Source organism: Mauremys reevesii, linkage group 1, assembly GCF_016161935.1.
Source record: "Mauremys reevesii isolate NIE-2019 linkage group 1, ASM1616193v1, whole genome shotgun sequence".
Taxonomy (NCBI): Eukaryota; Metazoa; Chordata; order Testudines; family Geoemydidae; genus Mauremys; species Mauremys reevesii.
In genome coordinates, this window is record NC_052623.1 from 158,928,386 (window position 1) to 158,948,836 (window position 20,451).

A 20,451-nucleotide genomic window follows, 5' to 3' on the forward strand; every position below is an offset into this window, starting at 1 on the left:
GGTGCTCTAATTGGCTTCAGGTGCTCTAATTAATCTATAGCAAACCTTCCTCCCCTTGCAGGGAATAAGGCTCCCTGATAACATTCTCCTGCTGCCCTCTGGGCATGCTGTATCACACAGTATATAACAACATACCTACAATAATAAGTATCTGTTTAGTGTGTAATATATAATGCTTTTTTATAAAAAAAATAACCCAGGATCATTAGTTAATGCTTACATTTTCCCACCAACAATGTATTAACCTAAATAAAACTATATGACACTGCTCTTTTAACTCAGGCATACTAAAAATCACCAGTCAACATCCATTGCTTTATGAGTGATCCATTGGGGTAATCTCAAAAAGACAATAACTATGATGTAAGAAATATTTATGGATTTAATACTCTAGATTGAGCACCACTTTTAAATTTGCTTTCTTACGCTTGGTTTGACAAACTTCTTTTTTCTGTAGCACTCCCATGCTTTCCAAATTGATTACATCAGTATGACTGATGGGGAAGGGACTATGTATGTGACACAAGCATTAGTTATGCTGAATAAAATTCACCAAAGGAGGATTCTGCGACACTCGAAATGCTGAGATATCAAATGCATAGTCAATTGTTATGTCAGTTAAAGTTTTAGAGTTTGTATTTTTCAAAATTGCATCTAGAATAACGTGGTTTCCAGTTGCCTAGAGAAGTTTGGGATAATAAAAAGTAATTATAGGTACAACAAAATGTACAAAAATGTTACTTAGAAAGATAAATGTCTGACTACATTGCCTTCTGAAACTCACACCAATTACTGCATACATGTAACCTGGGGCCAAAATCTGAGGGACAGCAGTACCGAAGAATGGCAAAGCAATATTCACTAAGAGTTCCGCTGTAAAAACAACAACTTAATTTTAATCAGAGTGAAACTGAATTACATAAGGTGCAGAAGCTATTCTCTGAGCTTCCATATAACTCCACTTACTTAGCTCTCCAGGAGGCTATTAAGTGGCAACCTTTAATTTGCAGAAGCAAATTTAACATTGGTTTAGATCTGGCTTGTATAAGTTTAGAGTGTTCACACACAAAGTTGCACTTTAACAGCACACCTTTAGTTACCCAAATTTAACTGTGTTTAGTCTGAGTCACAAATGTTATGGCTTTCTAATCCAAATCTAGAGATTCAGGCCCAGAGGAAAGAGCTTATTGCAATCAGGGCAACAAGAATGAACAACTGTCCTCTAACCTATAACTGCAAAGTAGACAGAGAAAAAAAGATCTTTGCATTCTGGGAAGAGGAACCCACTAACAAACTCCTGGAAATAAGCAGAGCAATACAAGAGAAGTCCCAGGTTATGAAAGATACAGACAAAATGGTAGAACAACTTTATAGTACGAACATGTGATTAATTCCTATCATTTTAGGTTATTGTTTACTCTTAAATTTACATGCAAGCGCAGATATGAATTTAGGTGAATCACAGTAACTGTATAGTATCGGGGTAGCTGTATTAGTCTGTATCCACAAAAACAATGAGGAGTCCGGTGGCACTTTAAAGACTAACAGATTTGGGCATAAGCTTTCGTGGGTAAAAAACCCACTTTTTTGGATCTCTGGAGTGAAAAATTACAGATGCAGGCATTATAAAATGACACATGAAGAGAAGGGAGTTACCTCACAAGTTGAGAACAAGTGTTGACAGGGCCAATTCACACAGGGTGGATGTAATCCACTCCCAATAATTGATGAGGAGGTGTCAATGCCAGGAGAGGGAAAGTTGCTTTTGTAGTGAGCCAGTCACGCCCACTCCCTATTCAAGCCCAAATTAATGGTTTTAAATTTGCATTTGAATTTTAGTTCTGCAATTTCTCTTTGAAGTTTTTTTCTTCAAGTATGGCTACTTTTTATTAGTAACTGTAGTAACTTTATAGTAACTGTATAACAATGCAATCCTAAGGAAAGCACATTGTTGCTTGACATGAGTTGTGTATGGTGGGTGTTAATAAGACTTAAGTAACTGCTAGCAAGACATTTGATAATTTACTGGAAGTACCATACTCTGTTTGTAGTAATGGTTTTATTTCACTTTTGAGGAAAAGGAATACAGCTTAATCTCTGAATATAGGTGACCATTTTATTGTAGCTTCATTAAAAGAAAAGGTTAAAAATAGTCAGTGAAGCAAGTCACACTCTTACATCATTAAAATAAGTTTTCTTTGGCAGATCAGATCCTGAGGGATGAACTAATTCTAGTGGTTTCAGGAAACCACATTTTCCAATTATTTTCATTGGTGTCATCTGAAGTGAAACTGAAGTGGATTCCACACCAGCACATAATTCAAAAGTGATGCTCTTCAACAACAAAACATTGGTTCTACTGTAAATCATTGCCACTCATTTTTAATCATTTTCTCCTAGGATTAGGATTTTCTAGTGCCACACACGTATACTTTTATTACAAGAAACTACCACAATTGTCCATAATAATGCTGCACTCAAAATGTAATGTATTTTAGCATGAGCTTTCGTGAGCTACAGCTCACTTCTTTGGATGCATAGAATGGAACACACAGACAGGAGATATTTATACATACAGAGAACATGAAAAGGTGGAAGTATGCATAACAGGAAAAGTCTAATCAATTGAGATGAGCTATCAGCAGCAGGAGGAAAAAATTTTTTGAAGTGATAATTAAGATGGCCCATAGAAGGTGTGAGGAGAACTTAACATAGGGAAATAGAAACTGCTGAACTCGAATTAATATGTAAATTAGATACAATTAACTCTGGCCTAAACAGAGACTGGGAATGGTTGGGTCATTACACTAATTGAATCTATTTCCCTATGTTAAGTTCACCTCACACCTTCTATGGGCCATCTTAATTATCACTTCAAAAAGTTTTTTCCTCCTGCTGATAGCTCATCTCAATTGATTAGACTTTTCCTGTTGTTATGCATACTTCCACCTTTTCATGTTCTCTGCATGTATAAATATCTCCTGTCTGTATGTTCCATTCTATGCATCCGAAGAAGTGAGCTGTAGCTCACGAAAGCTCATGCTAAAATAAATTTGTTAGTCTTTAAGGTGCCACAAGTACTCCTGTTCTTTTTGCGGATACAGACTAACACGGCTGCTACTCTGAAACCTGTCAAAATTTAATAAATCAAAGAACAGAATGTCAGCAATTGAAGGTACAGAGTTCCAAACCAAGACCCATTTTGGAAAACATCAGGTCTTGTGCAAGTGTCATTGAACTCTCCCGATAGTCACATATATAGTACCAACAATTCTAGTCTGAGTCTGAAGAAAGGATCAACTCAATTTTCTGAACCCAAATCAAGATACAACCCAAATGATGATGTTCCAATTCCTAACACAAGTGTTTTCTGATTTCCCTTTGAAGTTGCAGGGTAAACTTTTCAACACATAAGTGACTTAAGAGTCTAAGTCCCATCATCTTTTTGTTCCCCATGTAGATACTTATCTTCTTCAGCTATCACTCAATGTGAGGATGATGTCTGCCAAGGGGGTTCATTGGTGAGTTTTTAAGTGGCTGAGGAGCCCAATTCTTGTCCTGCAGGTTTTCCCACAGAAGTGACAGGTGTAATCTTGGAGGAGACATAGTTGCTGGCTGGAGTGTTGTACCCTTTCTTTCCTCCTTTGTCACTTCTGTCTCATGAGCATGTCTGTTCTCCTCAAAGTGAGCTGTGGCTTGGTGTATGGTGTGGCAACTCTGTGTTCTGTTCTGTGCCAAGTCCTCCCAGTTTGTTGGGCTGATGCCTCCCTTTTTAAGATGTATTTTCAGTATGTCTTTGAAATACTTCCACTGCCCTTCACAAGCCCTTCTTCCCGGACTTAACTGAGAGAAGAGTACTTGCTTTGGGAAGTGAGTGTCAGGCATACGTACACAGTGACCAGCCAGTGGAGCTGGTGTTTCATGACCTGTGCTTCTATACTGCTGATGTTGGCTGCAGAGAGAACGCTGATGTTAGTACCTCTGTCCTCCCAGCTGATCTGAGAATCCTCCTGAAGCAGTGCTGCTGGAACCACTCTATCCAATTGAGATGTCTGTAGGTTACCTAGGTCTCAAACCTGAAGGGTGGGGATGACAACTGTCTTGTAAACGAAGATCTTGGTACCTGTTTGCAGAGCCCCATCACTGAAAACTCGTTTGAGAAATTTTCCAAAAGATGTGCTGGCACAGCAAATCTTGTATTCAATTTCTGGTCAGTACTGGCTGTTTGGAAGAGGTGGCTGCCAAAGTACAGAAAATGGTTCACATTTTCCAGGGGTTCTCTGCTGATGGTGATTTGTGATGTATGAAGAGTAGCTTGTGCAGGTGAGGGCTGGTAGAGTACCTTAGTTTTTCCGATGTTGTGAGACACCCAGGCTGTGATAGGCATCTACAAAAAGATTTAGGGTGCTTTGCAGGTCTGCCTCTGGGTGTGCAAGAATGACACAGGCATCTGTATACTGAAGGTCAGTGATGCCAATTCTCATGATCTTAGATTTTGTTTGGAGACATTGAAGGCTGAGGAGTTGGCCATCCATACAATACTCAATCCTGATTCCATCAGGAAGACAGTCACGAATGAGAATCAGGATCACAGCAAGGTAAATGGAAAAGAATGTTGGAGCAATGACACAGCCCTGCTTGACACCAGTGCAAATGGTGAATGGTTCGGTCTTTGAGCCGCTGCACAAAATGGTGGCAATCATCCCATTATCGAGTAGTCTGATGATGGAAATGAATTTCCATAGACAGCCAAACCTATTCAGCGCCTTCCATAGGGCATCACGATTGACAGAGTCAGAGGCCTTGGTTAGGTCAATGACTGCCATGAACATGGCTGCTGTTGCTCTCTGCACTTCTCCTGAATCTGTCGTGTCATGAAGATTATGTTGGTTGTGCCTTGGGAGCTGTGAGGACTGTGCTGGGGCAGGAGCTACCACAGTGGAGCCCTGGGCCCTTTAAATCACCATAGGAGGGGGCCCCGGCCTCTGGCATAGCTTTAAAGGGCCCGAGGCTCCGCTGCAGTAGCGGCAGCCAGGATCCCCTGGCCTTTTAAATCACCACCAGAGCCCTGTGGCTGCTACCCTAGGGCTCCAACAGCAGGGCTCAGGTGGCGATTTAAAGGGCCGTGGAGGGTAGTGGCAGTGGGAACCCTGAGCCCTTTAAATCACCACCCAAGCTGCGCTGCCGGAGCCCTGGGGTAGCAGTAGTAGCCAGGGGCTCGAGCAGTGATTTAAAGGGCCCGGGGCTCCAGCTGCTGCTACCACCCTGGGCTCTTTAAATCATCCCCAGAGCCCTGGGGTAGCAGCAGCGGTGCTCTGATAGCTATTTTAAGGGCCCAGCGCGGTAGCGGCTACCGGAGCCCCGGACCCTTTAAATTGCCCCCAGAGCCCTGCTGCCAAAGCCCTGGGGAGGTGGCAAAGGGGCTCTGGTGGCTATTTTAAGGGTCGGGGCAGAAGTGGCTGCGCAGGCCCAGATCCTTTAAATTGCTGCCCGAGCCCCGCCACCACTTCCCCAGGACTCCGGCAGCAGGGCTCTGGCAGCAATTTAAAGGGCCCAGGGCTCCAGCCAATGCCGGGGTAAGCCTTTAAATTGCTGCCAGGGGAAGCTGATCTGCCTTGGTTCAGTGTCATTAGTGCCAATATGAACCATCATCGATGGAGTCTTGCCTGTCGACTTCAGAAGCCTATCCAATCTTGGAGTGACATCTCGTGTCTTGGCTCCAGGAAGGCAGCACACTGTCCTGTTCTTCACCTGTTGCTTTGCAGAATGTTTTTTCAAGTCTTCTAAGTGCTGAATTCCCAAAAAGGATGGTCTGTCTTCCTGGGATGGCTGGAGACCTCTTTGTGGACAAACTTGATTTTCTTAAAAAGGTTGGGCTGAGCTGCCATCCACTGGTGTGTCCCATGCATGTCTCCATTCCTTTGGACTAGCTGGATATTGAGCAGTATCTTCCACAGTTTACATGTTGAGGAGCTGGTATTGATTGGAAACTTGTAGATGTGGGGAATTCCTCTTGGTCTTCTCTCTGGTGGCCACAGACTGCCCATCATCATCTGTCTCCAGGCATATAGAATACCATTTTGACCTCTTGCCTCTGGTGCTTACAAATTGCCAGGCCTCCTCTCTGATGTCCTCTCTTTCTAACTCTTTGGTGGCCAGCTCCTTTCTTCCTTGAATCTGGGGTATTGATGTTTCCTGGACCTGGCTCTCTAGGAACTTTTCAGCTTCTCTGAGTCTCAGTTTCGACTTGGTGCTCCAATCCAAGAATCTTTTCCTCCAGCACCACCATCAGTGGGTAGAGCCTGGCTCTGATACAAAATTTGTATCTGCAGATGCAGATATCTGCAGATATAAAATGGATATCTGTGGAGTTACAGGGATCTAGCAACAATGAGTGAGAACAGTAGGGCCATGGCCAGCAACCAAGCCAGGAACCGCAGCAGTGAAAGCAGCAGCATGTCAGGCCATCACTCACAGGAGCCAGCACCCAGCCTGGGCAGCTCCTGCGGCATGACTATACCGCCCCCAGCCCAGCCCACTAGGACGGGCACCAGGCTCACCATCAGCTGTCCCTGGTCATGCTAGTGTGTGCAAGTGGCTTGCAGACTCCTGGACAGGAGTCCTGTTCATGCAGCTGTGTACATACTCTGTCTCTCACACTCCCCCAACACACAGTCACACTTCCCCAGCATGCACACACACACACACCCTGTCTCTCACACTCCCCCAATGCACACTCACAATCTGTCACACTTCTCCAGCACACATAAATACACTCTCTCTTGCTCACTACCCCAGCACACATATTCACCCCCCACCACACACTTGTGTTACTGTTATTACTTCTTGGAACTTCCTGCTGGAATGCCAAGACACATATATTCTCTGTAATTGTATTATTTCAAAAAAATTTTAAGGGTTACAGTGCTGTTATTTTATTTTTTTAACTGATCTGTGCATTTCATAATTTTATTTCTCTCATGCTTAAATTTAAATATTTGAGTGGTGAGTTCTAAAATGCCTAACCTGTCCTGGCTGGAGTAATCATCGTTACTACTTTTATTACCCCATTGTGTTTTGTCATTCATTACAATCAAATAATAGTATCCTTCTAGAATGTAAATTTAGCTTGTACTAACCTTAGCAGTGACAGTTTAAAAAAAACTAACTAAACACATAACTTTAGACACTGTGCAGATGAAGGTCATTTATTTTCAAACTGTATTTTTAGTTATATCTGTAACTTAACTTAAAATTAATATGAAAATAAATATAGTTCCAAGTATGATACTAATAGCAATGATGGAGTAAAATGTTAGAGAGACACATACATGACTGATCAGTAAAGATAAATGCCACAATAATTAAAAAAAATTCCCTTTCCCAATAAAAGAAAAAACCTTAATCACATATGTTAAAATTAAGTAAATATGCTTTTAGTGGAGTGAAAAACAATTGACTAAAATAGAGTAGATAATGGCAGTAACCCAGAGTGTCTCTGTTAGAGAAAATAAGCAGATTTTATTTTTTATTTATCTGTACTAAAGACAGTGTACAAAGTATCAAACTACTTGTGGGGGAATTCTGCACCACTGCATGTGTGCAGAATTAATGTCCCCTGCAGATTTCTTTGCTTCTCTGCATAAAAATGACTTTGACAGGGAAGCAAATGGAAGCTGTAAGAGCAGTCATGCACCACTCCCTAATTGCACAGGTACATCATTTCAGGCATCCAGAGCAGCCAGGTAGGGGTAGATCATTGTGGGGCTGGGGACACTCCAGCCAGTTGCTCCTAACCTGAGCCTGGATCAGATGCTAGTCTCATCTGGGCTGGCGGCAGGAGCGGGCGGGACTTCCTCTGTCCCTGCAAGGAGTGGCTGGGGCTTTGTCAGACCCACCCCCAGAAACCTCCCCCAGTTGCAGGAAGCTCAGCATCCTCCCCTGCTTTCCACTCCCATCGCTCCTCAGCTGCTCCCCCATTCACACAACCCCCATGCATCTGGACCTCCCATACCCAGACACCCCTGCCAAATCTCACCCAGTACATCCAGAAGCCCCCTAGCCCTCCATACGCAAACCCCACCCTACTGAACCTCAACCCCTGCATCTGGAGCCCCCTGCACTCTGAACCCCTGCCCCCAGACCCCCACCCCTGCACCCAGACCACCCGACACTGAGTTCCCTGCACTCAAATCCCCACTCTGATGCCCCACTCTGTGCACCACCCTGAGCCTCCACATCAAGACCCCCACACCAATGACCCCCAACAAGCTGCACCCCACCCCACCAAGCCCCACTCCCCCAGCACCCAGACCCCCACACTGAGACTCTCACACCAAGACCCCTCCACTGAGCCCCAACCACTTTCACCTGGAAGCCCCTGCAGAGTCCCATTGTTCCTGCACCTGGAACCCCAACAACAAGCCTCTGTGCATCCAGATCCCCCCCCACACCTAGACCCCCCACTGAGCTGCCTGCACCCAGATTAATCCACACAGAATCCTTTCATCCCGCTCCTGGATCCCCCACACTGAGCCCCTCTACACTTGGATCCTGCCTGGTTGAGCCTGCCTGCCCCACACCTGATGTGCCTGGCACAAAGGGGCAGGGCCCCAGGGTGTTTCTGGGGCAGACCCAGGCCTTGTGCTGTGTCAGGGTCATGTGCAGCCTCAACGCTGAGTCCGTGTCTCAGGGGTGGGGAGGCTGCAGGGTGATCTCCCACCTTTGTGCTTCCAGTGGCCTGTGCTCCCCACTGCCAAGCTGGAGCCGCTGCATTCATTTATTGACAAATGAAACTTGCAGATTTTTGCAAAATTTTAAAATATTGTGCAGAGAATTTAATTTTTTGGTGCGGAATTCTTAAGTTTTTGGCACAGAATGCCCTCAGGAGTATCAAACGTGTTTCTGATATGCTGTGTTAAAGCTCCAGAACTGATACCTCAAGGCTTGGGATTGAGACTATCTTGCTGTATTATCTCCTGGTTATTCTAAATTTACATATAAAAAACTTAATATGACTTTAGTTGGAGTTTTAATATATTTTTTTCTTTCTATAGGAATTAGATACAGTGCTCCTGTCAGCTAATTCCTGTTATCATCTTCAAAAGAACCCTAGAGTTTTCAGTTGCCTAAGTAGCCCCTGGAATCACAGTTAAAGTTGCCCTCCTCCTCCCAAAATCTGAAATAGAGCCCCTGATGAGCCAAGCATGGCCAGAGGGCTGCAGGAGGACTTCTGGCAAGATGCAGCCCCTGTGTAACAGCGCAAAGCCCACCTTGAGCTGCAGGCCAAGCACCAGGTGCCACAAGCCACTGCAGCAGAGCAGAAGCAAGGGTGGCAATACACCATATACCATGCCACCTGCGCTGCTGCTGACAGTGGCATTGCCCTCAGAACTGGGCACCCGGCCAGCAGCTGCCCCTATCAGTGCTTAATTTGAGCCGGTGCTGAGTTCTGGCACTTCTTTCAATACAAACTAAGCAATGCAGGGAGGCAGCGGGGCCTGGAGTTAGGTGGGGAGAGCCCGTGTGGGCCAGGGGTGATGGGGAGAGGCCAAAAATACAAATTCGTCCAGGGTACCATATTCCCTAAGACTGGCCCTGGTGGTACAATATTTAAGTATGCCATTGGAAGTTTCCTTTTTTGTAGCTTAAACTGTCATAACCTAGCAATGCTAACTGTAATAGAATTTCAGATAAATCAATAGTTTCTCTAATGTAAGCACCTGTACTGCCTATAGGTCAACAAACCAGGCTGTAAAGAGCAGAACAGACACGCTAAATGGACATGATAAACAGACATGGTAAATTGGAAAGGGTTGGGAGAAGAGCCACAAGAATGATTGAAATATTAGAAAACATGCCTTTATAGTGATAAGTGAAATAGACTCAAGGAGCTCAACCTAACAGTGTGTGGGGCGGGAGGGGCTTGATTACAGTCTCTAAGTACTTACATTGGGAAACAAATATTTGAAAAAGGGGTCTTCAATCTAGCAGAGAAAGATATAACATGATCCAATGGCTAGAAGTTGAAGCTAGACAAATTCAGACTGGAAAATAAGGTGTAAATTTTTAACAGGGAGGGTAATTAACCACTGGAACAATTTACCAAGGGTCATGGTGGAATCTCCATATCTGGCAATTTTTCAATCAAGATTGGATGTTCTTCTAAAAGATCTGCTCTAGGAATTAACTGGAAAAGTTCTATGCCTGGGTTATGCTGCAGGTCAGACTAGATGATCACAGTGGTCCCTCAGAATCTATGAGCTATGAAACGAGTACAGGTGCCAAAGCCATGCTGGGCTTACATCATGGACTCAGTTGGCAACCAGGGCCCCTGGCTGAAGCCCAGAGATCCTCTCTGAGGCTGGTTAGACTGTGTGGTTCCACCCAGGGCAGGGGTGAAAGTAACTTAAAGGACTTACTAGTACACCAGAGTCCTGAGCAGGGCGTGGCCTCAACCGGAGGAGGCGGGGCCTTTCAAGATTTAAAGGCCCTGGGGCTCTGGCTGTGGCTGGGAGCCCCAGGCCCTTTAATTTGCCCCGGGACTCCCAGCTGCTTCTGCAGCTGGTAGCTCCGGGGTGATTTAAAGGCCCTGGGGCTCCGGTCGCCACAGAGCTCCGGGCTCTTTAAATCACCACAGGAGCCCTGCCACCGCTACCCTGGGGTGGCAGGGCCCGGTGGTGCTTTAAAGGGCCCGAGGCTCACCGCAGCAGCTGGAGCCCTGGGCCCTTTAAATCACCGCCAGAGAAGCCAGTCCAGTCCGGCATGGCGTACCGGCTCTTGCCGGTATGCTGTACCGTACCGGCTTACTTTCACCTCTGACCCAAGGTAACATGCAGGAAGCCAGGCTTGTCACTTAAGCAGCACAGTCAAAAGAGCCAGACAGGGTCTAAGTTGCAGTTCTCCCTATAGCCATGATTCCACTCAAATGGATTTCACTAGAATGAAGCTCAGAAGAATAAATCTTGTAAAAAAAGTGAAGCAGGCAGGCAGAATGAAGGGAGGGAATGGACAATCTGTACCCCCTAGACAGCAGAAGCTATGCATCTAATTGTAGATCTATAGTACTGACCTTGGCAGTGTCCATTTGAAACTGGAAAATCCTCTAGTTCCACCTTCCTCTGATATTTTACACAATAATAATATTAATAGTAATTAATAATAAACCTTTTCAGAACCTATATTCACAAATGCTTTTGCAAATTAAACAAATGCAGTGTTGCAGAGTACTTTCTCAAACTATACAGCAGCTAAGACCTTGAAAATAACTTTATTCAGCCCCTTTGTGCCTTGGATCTCTCTCTAACAACCATGTTTTTACTTTGGCATAATCTTTTCAAGAAAAAAATGGAAGGATGAGTAAAGATACTGTGCAGCTCAGCAGCACCACCTACTGGGATGAGCATGCTATGTTCTGACCTTTCAAAAGAGAGTATTGCAATGCTCCTGCGCACAATGAAAAGTTGAGAGGAGGGTTGTGGATGGAGAAAAATAAACATCTCTGCAGATGATTAAATTATATGGCTTCTTGTTTTCAGTCTATGTATCATAAGAGAACTTGTCATCTTTACTGCAGGGATCTCTAAGCCAATGGGCCTAACTCTCCATTGCCTTACACCTTGTGTAGACATTTATGCCAGGTTCATGATGAGAAGTGCCAAGAGCCACTGGCTGGCTGAAGGAGTGCCAGGAACATCTGAGTGGGAGGTTACTGTGATGGCCTGAATAAGGGGGTACCAGGGAGCTAAAGTGAGGGATTAGGATGGTGGGCTCAGTAAAGGGGTGCCTGGGGCATCTGGATTGAAGGGGCTGCATGCGGGGGAGAAAATACCGTGTTGTGTGCCTGGTCATGGTATGTGGTGGGCGGGGGGGAGTGCCTGGGGAAGCTGGGTGGAAGCACGGAGAGGTTGACTGTATGTATGGGAATGGGTAGTGGTGTTCAGATACTTTTTCAAGAACTATTTAAAATACCTAGCTGGAATGCAGAACATAAATTCATGCTACCTAGGATTGCTTTGCATTATACATAATTAAACCTTGTATGTAGACCCAATGATGAATTAACTGGTACTGTAAACAGAGTAATGAAGCAAGATTTTAATAGCAGGAGTCAGTAAGGTGGAACTTTTTCCTGTATTTCACCAGGTTTATGAAGGAGACCACTATTTGGCAGCCCAGTATTGAAAAAATAGTTGATGGGGTTGGCAGCAACTTCTCTTTGCAAATATAGCACCACTGTTACAAACGGGAGGAAATATTACATTTTGGTTTGTACGGATCATAGGTGTGAGTGATGAAAGAGATCTGTTAGGTAGTCTAAACACTCCCTGTGCTACTGCAAGAATGCTCCCTTGTGTAAATTTATGAATGCATTATCCAAGTTTTAAACATTCAACATCTTCCATCTCTTCTCTCGAGAGGCTGCTTTACAACCCAATTCATCTATCTGCCAATACGTTTTTCCTGATATTCACCTTAAGTTTTCTGTTTCATAATTTCATCACATTATGAAATCAATATTTTCACATTGTACACATCCCATAACAGAACAATTGTTGTTATCACCAAGTCTGAAATATTCATGTTAGGTTCAAAAACCAAATCAGAGAGAAGATGTCATGTCTGGACTCTAACACAATATGAAGTTAAACTCTTAAATACCTCTCATTATTCCCTCTAACAGGACTACATCTTATAGGGAGCAAACCAAAAAAAAAAAAAAAGAGAGAGAGTGGGGGTGGGGACAGCATCAGGGTTGGCTGTAGGTGTTTTGCCGCCCCAAGCTCCGAGAGTGCAACTGCCCAAGCGAAAAAAAAAAAGGCGGCATGCTGCCCCTGGAATTATGCCGCCCCAAGCACGGGCTTTGCTTTGTTGGTGCCTAGAGCCAGTCCTGGACAGTATAATAAAAGATGCAGCTGAACACTATGGAATTAACATCTGTATGAGGGCTCATACCACAGACAAAACTCAGAGTAAGCCAGGCAAAGTAATCCCAGAGCAGTATTCATGAAAAGAAGCAAAGTTTACTTGTGTGTTCTTACTTCTGGAGTAAGAACAAACAAAAAGGTTTCCCTCTGGGACACAAAGCCCAACATTTGAAAGGGTGTACACCAGGAGCTCAGAAGCCAGTACGTTACATAATAGGCCCTTTCAGGTACTGTGTAAACAATCTCTGTTCCCAGAATAGATCAACATTTTCCTCTTTTCAAATATGTCTTGTAATATATGATTAGCTGGGGACTTTACCACCTATGGCTGTGATCTCCTCTGATCTATCAGGCTACAGAGACCTGCCAATCTGGCCTGAACTTTGATGGGAGACTCCAAGGAAAATGTAGGATGCTGATGAAAGGGTGGCAGTGATTCAGCAGGTGGCACACTTCCCTCTTCATCAATACTGAATCACTGCCCCAGTATGGTGTAATGGAACTCTGCTGGTGAAGGTGCTACCTTCCATATGAGGTATGAAACCATGGTCCTGACTGCTTGTCTTTTCTTCAATGCTTAGCCAGACAGTCAGCTGTAGCAATTGTTCGTCATTTGGTCCCTTCCCTCGCAACCACAAAGGCTTAACGTCCTGAGAGTCCAACATCGGAACAGACTTGATGAACCCATGTAATAGGGGGTCTCCCTCCTGGCCACCTCCACCCGTCAGTTGGTGGAATTTTATCCCAGATGTTACAAGCCCACCCGGAGAACAGCGTTCGCTGGAATCTCTTATGGCATCCTTGCAACATGTCCAAAAAGCATAAGGTGCCACCTGCGGACAATGGCCCCAGTAGTCCGTAAACTCGAGAGACCATAAACATCTGAATTACAGATGAAGTCATTCCACTTTATGTCCAATATATGACGTTGACATTTTGTCCAGTCTGAGCAGCGTAGTGTCCATGTTTCACAGTCGTACAACAGTATGGGAAGGATACAGCTCAAATAAATCCTGAACTTGGTTGACTGCTTGTGATCACCACAAATTCTATGACTCTTTATGTATGAGTAGTGGTGCAAATAGTGGTATATTGGCCAAATCCTGAACATCCTGTAAATTCCGTGGTCTTCAGATCTGGATTAAGAATTTGCAGTTCTGGTCCATTGGTATTTTAAGTATAAGTCATCCAAATTTTAAAGCTTTGAGAATAACTTAAGTGTAGCCATTCAAACTACACAGTATTGCCTAAGAAGGAAAGTAAGGAAAAGAACAGACCGGGCTGCTTGCATTCAAGAAACCAAAAGATCCTGTTCCACAGTAGGTATTAAATTCCAGAAGCCGTTTATATTTTTGAAAAGGTTTGCCTCTCTGCTTAGTTGTTTGACTGGACACAATATGGCAGATCAACTTTTTTGTCTCAGAATATTCATAAAGGAACTTTTTTATGCATCTATAGAGTGACCAGCACAATGGGGCTCTGATTTCAGCTGATGTCTCAAGCCACTACTATAATACAAATAATATTTCAACAAGAATTCCTCTAACAGCCCAGGAGAGGAATGGCTCAGCAAGAGGCTACCTTAGTGACCCAACTCCCAGCAAGTAAAGAGGTTGGACTATGGAGGAGGTTCATTCTCTAGGTAGATTGTGGAGATCCTTTTAATTTATATACTGGTGCCTAGACACTATAGAGATGATTGCCCTAGAAATCCATTATAATTATATTCCTATATATATATTTTTATATATAATATGTGTGTGTGTGTGTGTGTGTGTGTGTGTGTGTATTTACATACAGGTATCTACTGCTTCCACAGCACCCCAAAGATGTGCTTACATAGACTGATAAATATACTCAGTCTATGTATGAGTGATATTCTTACTTAATGCCAGCCCTTACAGCTGGGTGAAGAGTTCTGGTGGCAATCCAAACCAGCCAGGTTAACATTTTCAAAAAAAGAACCCACATACTGAAAATTTGGTTCAACAAACTGGAATCTATGTTCCAAGAGACCATCCCTGGAGTGTAGCTAGCAGCAAAATCTGTTTACATTTTGAAGAGATTAGTGAAGCAGCAGCAAACTGTGCTCGAAACATCACCATGAAAATGATGAATAAAATAATACTTACCTGTTATCTAACACCTTTCATCAGTAGAGCTCAAAATGTTTTACAATGGAGGTCAGTATCATTATCTTTCTTCTTATATATGGGGAAACTGAGGCACAGAGGTTGGCCATCAGGCCAGTGGCAAAGCTGGGAAAAGAACTCTGGTTTCCTAAGTCCCAACCCAGTACTTGTTTGACTAGGCCACACTGAGGCCAGTTTTGGATTCAACTTCTGGATGTACAAATTTTTTGCTGGTCTTTGTAGCCAGCAGCTGATCCTGTCTTCTGGATTCTCCTGCCTGGACCATCAATAGGTGAAAGACTCACTGAAATCAGTGGGAATTTTATGTCTGGAGAGCTTGCTTATCAAGCCCAATATTAGTATTCATCTGTTATCACCTGCTCCCTTCTAAAGTGGTCTATATGAAACCCTCCTCCTTGAAAACTTTTATATGGTGGGTTGACTATTTGTGAAGTAGGTCTTATTTTAACTGGGCTTTACAGCAATGAAATAATCATGGTCCCAATAAGCTTAGGTTCTGACGGTAGATCTCCCTTATGGTGTATTGGAGAGAGTTTGTATTGCCACAGGTTCCATTTGGTTCACTTGGTTTCCATTAGTATTATGAGTTTTAGTGGGTTTTCAATAACTGGCTCAGATCCCACTATCTGTCTAGACTGCTCACATACACTTTATACAAAGAAGTTTGGCTTGCCCTTTTCAAAGTACAGTCAGAAAGGACAGCCAGCTCTGGCCAGTATCCTAAGGCAGTACTTCCTGAAGCATGTAGAAGAATTTAATATTAAGCATGGTAATGACTAGGCCTGTATGAGATAATGTTTTGGCTATTTTAGTTGTAATAATTTACGCAACAAACATCTGATTCTTTTGTGGCTGGTGTTAACATTTGAGATTAGGGCTGTAAAGTATGTCAAGAGAACTGAACTAGACGTCTGGTCATATTGTTGGAATCTATGGGGGAAGCAAGAGAGGCGTCTGCAAACCACTGAAGAACAATTAAGGCCTTAAAAGTTTAAATAAAGGAGACAATGTAAGTTAATGGGCACAATTCGCATGTAGGAACAGCAGTGGGAAACTCATTGCTACTACAAACTGAGCAGCGCAGCCTACACCACTGCAGACACAGTCTAGGTCTGTGGAACACAGCTACAACAGTTTTGTTTAGAACAGTGCACTCAGAGTTCACGTGGCAAGAGACAACCTCTCAAAACGTGTAAAGGCTGCTTTTGAAAACATTGCAGAGCCTCTGGCTGACAGCCAATACACTTGTAAGAAAATCACCTTATTTGTAACTCTGGCATTAGGGGAGGTGAAGAGGAGCCCTGTGGCAGAGACTGTAAAACTAGTGTCTATACAGCCTTAACGTTTTAAAAAGTTACAATAGTTATGAACCATCAGGAATAAAATCCACGTTTCCTTAGTCCCAATCTAGTGTCCTACCCATTAGATCACATTGCCTCTCCACACAGGGAGCTCCAGGTGCAGGATATGGCCATCAGAGGAAAGTGCCACATATGGAAACAAATATAAAAGAAATTCCAAAGGGTTTTTGGTTTTGGAGATTGGGTTCTTTTGGTTGATTGTTGGGGGAGGATGGAAGAGAGATAAGGAGAGAGAGAACATATAACTGAGCATAAACTCTGATTTTAACTTTTTAATTCCCAACATATTTAAAAGTCATAGACACTCATTCTCACAAGAAGCAATTCCAAGATGGTAGCCACAGTGTATTTAGTTGTAGCAATTTATTAGAGAGAGGTTTTAAAACAAAAACATCTTCCATTAGGACCTGCAGGCTCATCTCTGAATTTGTAGCTATCACGTGTAGGCTCCGCCCTGAGAATAATTCCCCTTTCAGATAAGAGCTTGACTCTTTATTCTCTGCATGGAATTGTCTTTTCCTCAGATCTACCCTGCTACACTCAGCTGCAGATTAGATTTTTATCAGTAAATGTCATTAAACATCAATTTCACCATATACACACAAACCAATGAAAAAATATTTTCATTGATTATAATAGAAATTTATAGATAGGCAAAGTAAGAAAAATGCTGCTTGATAACTTATTAGAGTCAAAATCCAGTGATTTAGACTTTTGAATTAGGCATATTACAAATGGACAAGTGAATGAATAGTAAAAACAAGTCTGAGTTGTTGATTTAAGGCTATTTACTTTGTATATTTGGACATAAGATGTTGACAATTTGTGTTTTAGCAGTTTACCAAATGTAAGCTTTTTGAATCTCAACACCTACTGTCATTAAATAATTGTCTGATTCCCCTACAAGTTTCCTGCAACTGTGAAAATTTAAATTGATAAGAACTGGAAAAAATGCTTAAAACCCATAATTTTGTGCAACTGTGAAAATGTAAATAGATAAAAATCTAAAAAACTGTTTTAAAATAAACCAATATTAGCCACTGAAATTATTTTCAAAAATTGAATTCTGCCTGTGACAGATTTGGGACTCACCACCACAGCGCCTCCCGCTGGCACATCTGGGAATTAGCTCTGCCCTTGGCAGGGCACCGTCTGCCAGTGGTGTCTGCTCCCCTGTTGGTGTCTGGACCTCCGTTGCTCCCCGTTCAGCAGCGTCCTCTTTAGGACGCTGCCCTCCGGCAGTGCTCACTGCTCTAGTCTCACCCCCTTCCAGGGGTCTGGTGTTATCAGCAGTCCTCTGTCTGGACCTGTTCTAGTGGCCGGTTGCAGCCTAAAAGTCTAGCCCCTTTGTCACAGGGGCCAGCCACAGCCTGTGTCAGGCCATGCTTCTCCTCAGCCAGGTGTAGTACAAGAGGGAAGGTGGGGACCCAGGCCCACCCACTACTCTGGATCCCAACCCAGAGACCCTCTAGCAACAGCCTCCCAGCCCTCCTTCTCTCCCCTAGTCAGACTTTGTCCCTGGGCTGCTTCCCCTTTGGCCCTGTGCATCCACTTGGCCCTTTGTAGCAAGGCCCACAGCCTGGGGTTTTCCTTGGCTGGAGCTCCCCAGCTCCTTCTGCCCTTCCCCAGCACTGCTCTGTCCAAGGTGCTGGTCTCCTGGTCCAGAGACAGACCTTCCCCCATGAAGGTCTGGGACAGACTGCCTGCGCCTCTTCTAGGCAGCCTTTATATAGGGCCTAGCCTAGCCTAGCCCTGATTGGCTGGCTCTAATCAAAGCCCTGATTGGCTCTCAGTAGGCCCTTCTCTAATTGGCTGCTGTAGGGATATTAAAGAAGGTCTATATTAAACATGGTTTATATGAGAAATGATATATTGATTTATTGTTAATTAATACTTTATAACTTAAGGTTTATGTTAGAGGTAAATTTGTGATTCCCAACATTTAGCCTCTAACCTGCAAGCCACCAGCTGTGTCTGTGTAAAGCCTGCTCAAAGAGATACTTGGTATAAAACTTGTTAAGCTCAAAGAAATACTTTGTATAAAACTTGCTAAACATTAATTAACTCTTAAGTAAGCCAAAACAGTAGCTGTTATAGTGTATAGATAGAGACCCCCACCCTCTGTAAGTTTTCATCTCACTTTATCTTTGCTTGTTAAAAGACAGGGAGTCTCACATAAATTGGTAACACCCCAAAAGGTAAAGAGACAGTGAAATAGATGTGATTAAGATAGAGAATGTATGTGAATGAATGGTTAGGGAGGTACCAGCCCGAAGAATTCAGTGTCGGCTGAAGAAGGTGTCAAGTGGGATCAACCAGATGACCCCCGGAGGGCAAACTGGAATCCACCCACCACACCTCAAAGGAAGGAAGAACAAAGCATCTAATAACATGGAGCCAGCCACCTGCTGATTGATTTAGCAACAGCAAAATGAAGCAACTCTCATGAACTGACATAGGAATAAATTCCTATTAAAAAGACTGAGGACTTTGAGTCTATGGTTCTGCTGCCAGCCTCCAGGAGTATCAGATGCATCTGACACAGACTCGGCTCCATCCTCATGACCAAGATACCTGGCCAGTAACTTGGCATGAGCAACATCTAGGCTGGTAACTATAACATCTATACAGAACTTGAATAAATGATTGTGTAAATGAATGTGTGTGTGTGTGTATGTATGTATAAGGAATAAGTAGTAATAGAAACAAGTAGAAAAACATTGTTTTTTTGTTTTGTTATGGTATTTACAATAAATGTGGCATCTTTGCCTTATCCTTCTTAATAAGATCCTGCTGGTTTTTATTATATTGGTATAACACTGCCAGCCTGCGCAGCCACTCTGGCCTACCCTAGCCCTCTATCTCATGGGGGTAGGGCAGCCGCCCCACCACTCTGCCAAATCTAGCTACAGAGCTGTAACAATTCCTGTATTAAAATAGAAATGTCAAACATTAAACTAGGAAATACCCCAAAAAGTACTTGTGTCTGGTTTACCAAGCTACCCGGTCAGTTAACTAGGCTCTGTCTCCCCATATCCGCTAGTAACCATAAAGGCCTTTTCCTAGACTGCTTATCAGGCACTGCAATGGATGAACCCTGTTGGAAGCATCATATCCTGCCTTTGATCTATCGATTCAGGTGACTCAGAGAAAATCTTGAAAGCATTAAAAAAAAAAAAAAAGCATCCTTCGAGTCTCTTTTAAAACACAGTCTGACCAGGAAGGCAAGACTAGAGAAGATATCATGCAGAATCATTCAGCAGATGTCATCTGGAAGGAAAGCCGTTCAATCCAGGCCAAAGACTCCTGACTTAAATTAGTTTGACACCCAATTCTAAAGGGTAAAACAAATGGCAAAGTCTTCTCATCCTTTGGTGCCTGGGTGTGAGACGTGTGATGTGTCTAGTCAGTCAACAGAAATATTCCGCCTCTCAGTTATGAAAAAACAGTCCTGGACATAGATGAGAAAGAGAATAAGTAGTGGTGTCTTTAAACATTAATTTTGTGGTTCCAACAAGCACCAAGCAGCAGGAAAGGAGGATTAGTATCAGCTCCTCAAAGGCAGAGTGTAGTGACTCACTCTTTCAGGACCTTGTGAGTCACTTTTACAATATTACCGACAAGTCTGACAAAACATTGCCTTGGTATTAGAGATTATGGGCAAACCCCAAAGCCAGACAACACTGAGTTCAGAGGCTGTTTGAAGTCCAAATCTGGAACCAGATCCAAGTTTTTCGGCATATGCTCCTCTCTCTTTCCTATCATGATAATAATCAAGCTGGTTGCCTATTTTTGTATGCTTGGTCCTAGACCCGTTGAAGGGGCCCTATGGAATTAGTTCTGAGTTTTCACCTATGTTACTGAGTTGAGTTGCTACTTTCCAAAAGGGCTCATGCCATTTACCAAAGCTGCACTACCTGCACTAGTGTCAGAGTAGAGAATTTTTGTTAGCCACAGTTCCACTGTACACAATGCCGCCCCCTTTTACAAGGCTTTATAATTTGACTTTGA

The 20,451-nt window shown here is 43.4% G+C and overlaps 1 long non-coding RNA gene across 1 annotated transcript in view; it reads right to left on the minus strand.

Annotated features, from left to right (window-relative positions):
* Positions 1-18,108, minus strand: part of LOC120374991 — a 74,056-nt gene extending 55,948 nt beyond the window's left edge. The window contains exon 1 of the long non-coding RNA XR_005586392.1: positions 17,533-18,108. This is a non-coding gene — a long non-coding RNA (uncharacterized LOC120374991). The remainder of the gene's footprint in view (positions 1-17,532) is intronic.
* Positions 18,109-20,451: the final 2,343 nt, after the last annotated feature.